General features: G+C 33.4%; 5 non-coding genes across 5 annotated transcripts; 3 read left to right on the top strand and 2 right to left on the bottom strand.

The window, feature by feature from the left end:
• The first annotated feature begins 45 nt into the window (after positions 1 to 45).
• On the top strand, positions 46 to 117 carry Trnaq-cug (transfer RNA glutamine (anticodon CUG)). The gene has a single exon. It is a non-coding gene; the product is annotated as a tRNA-Gln (tRNA).
• A 299-nt stretch (positions 118 to 416) lies between these two features.
• On the bottom strand, positions 417 to 489 carry Trnak-uuu (transfer RNA lysine (anticodon UUU)). The gene has a single exon. It is a non-coding gene; the product is annotated as a tRNA-Lys (tRNA).
• Positions 490 to 1,588: 1,099 nt separating this feature from the next.
• Trnaq-cug (transfer RNA glutamine (anticodon CUG)) lies at positions 1,589 to 1,660 on the top strand. Its single transcript has one exon. It is a non-coding gene; the product is annotated as a tRNA-Gln (tRNA).
• A 301-nt stretch (positions 1,661 to 1,961) lies between these two features.
• On the bottom strand, positions 1,962 to 2,034 carry Trnak-uuu (transfer RNA lysine (anticodon UUU)). The gene has a single exon. It is a non-coding gene; the product is annotated as a tRNA-Lys (tRNA).
• A 966-nt stretch (positions 2,035 to 3,000) lies between these two features.
• On the top strand, positions 3,001 to 3,072 carry Trnaq-uug (transfer RNA glutamine (anticodon UUG)). Its single transcript has one exon. It is a non-coding gene; the product is annotated as a tRNA-Gln (tRNA).
• The last annotated feature ends 2,928 nt before the right edge of the window (positions 3,073 to 6,000 follow it).

Here is a 6,000-nt window from a genome sequence, read left to right as displayed (position 1 = left end):
AAATGTCTGATGATAACGGTAGCTTGTAACAAGCTTTCGCTAAGCGGTTCTATGGTGTAATGGTTAGCACTCAGGACTCTGAATCCTGCGATCCGAGTTCAAATCTCGGTAGAACCTTAAATGATTTTTGAATCACTCTTTTTATCCATTCAATTATTTTATAAGATGTAATGCTTATAAATTATTCTAATACTTACACTTTTGACGAAATAAATTAAAACAATTTCAGATGATAAAAAAAGACTGAGACCGAAATGTTTGCAGAAAGCTCATATTCATCGTTTCTTAAATACTCATTTCTAACGCTTGGAGGAATATCTTCCTACAAGGGCTTTCTTCCAAATGAACACAAAAAATGTTAATGGAAACAAAATATCTATGGGCATTGAAGAGAAGATCAAAATTCAAAACATAAACGCCCATGTAGGGACTCGAACCCTAGACCCTCAGATTAAAAGTCTGATGCTCTACCGACTGAGCTACACGGGCTTCTTACATGATGCAACCAACGGAAATCGATTCACGTTTTCCTTTTCGGCCTAGTTACTGATTCAAAAACGTATCTATCCTAGTTGAATATGTTTTCATACTTATTCTTTGAAATGTTTTCTAACACACAAAAGTATTTAAAGTTCATTTTTTGTTTCTTTTAACCATACACGTATTATCATTTAGACATAATTCGATTCAATGTATACTCTATCATTTAGATGGTAAACAAATTTGGATGTATTAACATTCTGAGTATTTCGTCACTATATGCATCAACCAACTGACGAAAACAAACATGTCCCTATGAAAACACTATGAATACACTATGAATACAACGATTGTCGTGCATCGATACAGCTGATATCAAAGCATCACGCCACCTTCATATCAATAAAAAATAGTCCCCTACAATATTTTAATGTATACTCTTTGATGTGTTGTTTGTTGATTCAGAATAAACTAAGGATTACTGTAATAAATCAATCAAACTGATTTTAAACTATGTTTCTTGTTTATCGTTTGTCATTTGCAAAAACTAGTCGACTGGAAGGCGGAAGCTTGAAAATTTGACGTTGTGGAACGACTTTGTCATCCAGCTGTTCCATTAATCTCGTTTCTCTTCGTATATGGGTGTCATAATTTAAAACATAATATAATAACCTTTCAATTATTTTTATTTTCATAAATTATTCTAATGTAAATATATGGATTGAATGTATTTTTCTAATTTTCATAGCGGCTATGAATAGCAGAAGCTATCCACATATCTTCCGAGAACGGCATTCTTCTACTATTCACAGCCGCTATGAAAATTAGAAAAATACATTCAATCCCTAATCATACATTGGTTGAAAGAATAAGTTGAAAGTGGTTATTTCATTCATTTGGTGGTTCACTCAGGACTCAGGACTTTGAATCCTGCGATCCGAGTTCAAATCTCGGTAGAACCTATTTCAACCACTGTTTTTATTAATATTTTTACTGCCGAATCCTCGCATTTGATACTTAAGAAATGCTTAAAAAAACGATTACCTATCTTTTCAGGATCAAATGTCTGATGATAACGGTAGCTTGTAACAAGCTTTCGTCGCTAAGCGGTTCTATGGTGTAATGGTTAGCACTCAGGACTCTGAATCCTGCGATCCGAGTTCAAATCTCGGTAGAACCTTAAATGATTTTTGAATCACTCTTTTTATCCATTCAATTATTTTATAAGATGTAATGCTTATAAATTATTCTAATACTTACACTTTTGACGAAATAAATTAAAACAATTTCAGATGATAAAAAAACACTGAGACCGAAATGTTTGCAGAAAGCTCATATTCATCGTTTCTTAAATACTCATTCTAACGCTTGGAGGAATATCTTCCTACAAGGGCTTTCTTCCAAATGAACACAAAAAATGTTAATGGAAACAAAATATCTATGGGCATTGAAGAGAAGATCAAAATTCAAAACATAAAAAACGCCCATGTAGGGACTCGAACCCTAGACCCTCAGATTAAAAGTCTGATGCTCTACCGACTGAGCTACACGGGCTTCTTACATGATGCAACCAACGGAAATCGATTCACGTTTTCCTTTTCGGCCTAGTTACTGATTCAAAAACGTATCTATCCTAGTTGAATATGTTTTCATACTTATTCTTTGAAATGTTTTCTAACACACAAAAGTATTTAAAGTTCATTTTTTGTTTCTTTTAACCATACACGTATTATCATTTAGACATAATTCGATTCAATGTATACTCTATCATTGAGATGGTAAACAAATTTGGATGTATTAACATTCTGAGTATTTCGTCACTATATGCATCAACCAACTGACGAAAACAAACATGTCCCTATGAAAACACTATGAATACACTATGAATACAACGATTGTCGTGCATCGTACAGCTGATATCAAACATCACGCCACCTTCATATCAATAAAAAATAGTCCCCTACAATATTTTAATGTATACTCTTTGATGTGTTGTTTGTTGATTCAGAATAAACTAAGGATTTTACTGTAATAAATCAATCAAACTGGATTTTAAACTATGTTTCTTGTTTATCGTTTGTCATTTGCAAAAAACTAGTCGACTGGAAGGCGGAAGCTTGAAAATTTGACGTTGTGGAACGACTTTGTCATCCAGCTGTTCCATTAATCTCGTTTCTCTTCGTATATGGGTGTCATAATTTAAAACATAATATAATAACCTTTCAATTATTTTTATTTTCATAAATTATTCTAATGTAAATATATGGATTGAATGTATTTTTCTAATTTTCATAGCGGCTATGAATAGCAGAAGCTATCCACATATCTTCCGAGAACGGCATATTTTGATAGCTTCTACTATTCACAGCCGCTATGAAAATTAGAAAAATACATTCAATCCCTAATCATACATTGAAAACTCAAATTCACTTATGGACAGTTGAAAGAATTGATAGTTGAAAGTTGTGTGAAAATATTTCATTCATTTGGTGGTTCCGAAGACAGGATTCATCATTAAGCGGTTCTATGGTGTAATGGTTAGCACTCAGGACTTTGAATCCTGCGATCCGAGTTCAAATCTCGGTAGAACCTATTTCAACCACTGTTTTTATTAATATTTTTACTGCCGAATCCTCGCATTTGATACTTAAGAAATGCTTAAAACGATTACCTATCACCTTTTCAGGATTCAAATGTCTGATGATAACGGTTAGCTTGTAACAAGCTTTCGCTAAGCGGTTCTATGGTGTAAATGGTTAGCACTCAGGACTCTGAATCCTGCGATCCGAGTTCAAATCTCGGTAGAACCTTAAATGATTTTTGAATCACTCTTTTTTATCCATTCAATTATTTTATAAGATGTAATGCTTATAAATTATTCTTAATACTTACACTTTTGACAAAATAAATTTAAAACAATTTCAGATGATAAAAAAGACTGAGACCGAAATGTTTGCAGAAATAGCTCATATTCATCGTTTCTTAAATACTCATTCTAACGCTTGGAGGAATATCTTCCTACAAGGGCTTTTTCTTCCAAAATGAACACAAAAAATTGTTAATGGAAAACAAAATATCTATGGGCATTGAAGAGAAGATCAAAATTCAAAACATAAACGCCCATGTAGGGACTCGAACAAAAAAAACCTAGACCCTCAGATTAAAAGTCTGATGCTCTACCGACTGAGCTACACGAGGCTTCTTACATGATGCAGACCAACGGAAATCGATTTCACGTTTTCCTTTTCGGCCTAGTTACTGATTCAAAAACGTATCATATCCTAGTTGAATATGTTTTCATACTTATTCATTTGAAATGTTTTCTAACACACAAAAGTATTTAAAGTTCATTTTTTGTTTCTTTTAACCATACACGTATTATTCATTTAGACATAATTCGATTCAATGTATACTCTCTATCATTTAGATGGTAAACAAATTTGGATGTATTAACATTCTGAGTATTTCGTCACTATATGCATCAACCAATCTGACGAAAACAAACATGTCCCTATGAAAAACACTATGAATACACTATGAATACAACGATTGTCGTGCATCGATACAGCTGATATCAAACATCACGCCACCTTCATATCAATAAAAAAAACTAGTCCCTACAATATTTTAATGTATACTCTTTGATGTGTTGTTTGTTGATTCTCAGAATAAACTAAGGATTACTGTAATAAATCAATCAAAATGATTTTAACTATGTTTCTTGTTTATCGTTTGTCATTTGCAAAAACTAGTCGACTGGAAGGCGGAAGCTTGAAAATTTGACGTGTGGAACGACTTTGTCATCCAGCTGTTCCATTAATCTCGTTTCTCTTCGTATATGGGTGTCATAATTTAACAAAATCATAATATAATAACCTTTTCAATTATTTTTTTATTTTCATAAATTATTCTAATGTAAATATATGGATTGAATGTATTTTTCTAATTTTCATAGCGGCTATGAATAGCAGAAGCTTATCACATATTCTTCCGTTCTCGGCATATTTTGATAGCTTCTACTATTCACAGCCGCTATGAAAATTAGAAAAATTACATTCAATCCACTATTCATACATTAGAAAATAAATTCACTTATGAAAAGTAAAGAATTGAAGTTGAAAGTTATGTGAAAATATGTGTTTCATTACTTTTGACACCCATTGAGTCGAAGATTCAATTAAGCGAGTTAATGGAACAGCTGGATGACAAAGTCGTTCCAACAACGTCAAAATTTCAAGCATTCCCGCCTTGCCCAGTCGACTAAGTTTTTGCAAAATGACAACAATCGGATAAACATGAGTACATAGTTATATAGATCATTTGATTGATTACAGGTTAAGTTTTTTCCCTTAGATTTATTCTGAATCAACCAAACTAACTCAATGTCAAAGAGTGATATACATTAAAATATTGTTGGGGCGGACGCTATTTTGTATTGATATTGAAGAGATGTGGCGTGTGATGTTTGATAATCAGCTGGTACGATTGCACAGACAATTCGTTGTAGTATCATATTGTACCTTTCATAGTGTTTTCTTAGGGATCACTGTTTGTTTTAGTCAGTTGGTTGTTTGCTGCAGATATATGAACGCAAATATCTCCAGTAATGTTAATAGCATCTCAAATTTGTTTATCCAATCTCAAATGATAAGTAGTAGTACCAGTGAAAGCGAATTATTATAGTATAAATTGATAATACGTGATATGGGTTAAACAAAGAAACAAAAATTGAACTTTAAATTGACTTTTGTCGTGTTAGAGACAAACATTTCAGAAGAATAAGTATTGCAAAACGATATTCAGGTCTGAGGATAGTTACGTTTTAGAGAATCCGTAATCTAAGCTCGAAAAGGAAAAACGTTGATAATCGATTTTCCGTTGTTAGGGCATCATTGTAGATGCAAGCACCGCTCGTAGCTCTGCAGTCAGGGTAGAGAATCAGACTTTTAATCTTGAGGTGTATAGGCGGTTGCAGTCCCTACATAGGGCGTAAGGCTGTCGTTTGAGTTTGTTGAATTTTGATCGTCTCTTCATGCCCATTGGCCGGAGAGATATCTGTTTAGGTTTCGGCAAGTTGCGAAACATATTTTTGGTGTTCATTTAGAGATAGACAACGCCTTGTAGGGAATGTTATTCCTACAAGCGTATATTGAATGAGTATCTTAATGTAACCGATGGAATGATTAGTGTGGCTTTCTTGCAAACATTTCGGCGTCTGCAGCTCCATTTTTATCATTCTAGAGAATTGTCGTTTATATTAGTTTCGTCCAATCAGTGGTTAAGTATTAAGGAATAAAATTAATAAGCATTACATCTTATGAAACATAATTGAAGTGATTAAAAAGATCGGTGGATTGTCTCTCAAAAATCATCTTTATGGTTCAATGACCAGAGGATTTTGGAAGCTTCGGATCGCGATGATTCTCAGAGTCCCAACTTGGAGGTGCGTAAGGCGCATTTACACGGTACGTAGTACCGCTGTTACGGAAAGGACTTGTTACAAAGCTTACGCGATTATCA

This window comes from Argopecten irradians, unplaced genomic scaffold (genome assembly GCF_041381155.1).
Source record: "Argopecten irradians isolate NY unplaced genomic scaffold, Ai_NY scaffold_0614, whole genome shotgun sequence".
Taxonomy (NCBI): Eukaryota; Metazoa; Mollusca; class Bivalvia; order Pectinida; family Pectinidae; genus Argopecten; species Argopecten irradians.
This window is presented reverse-complemented; position numbering and strand designations above follow the sequence as displayed.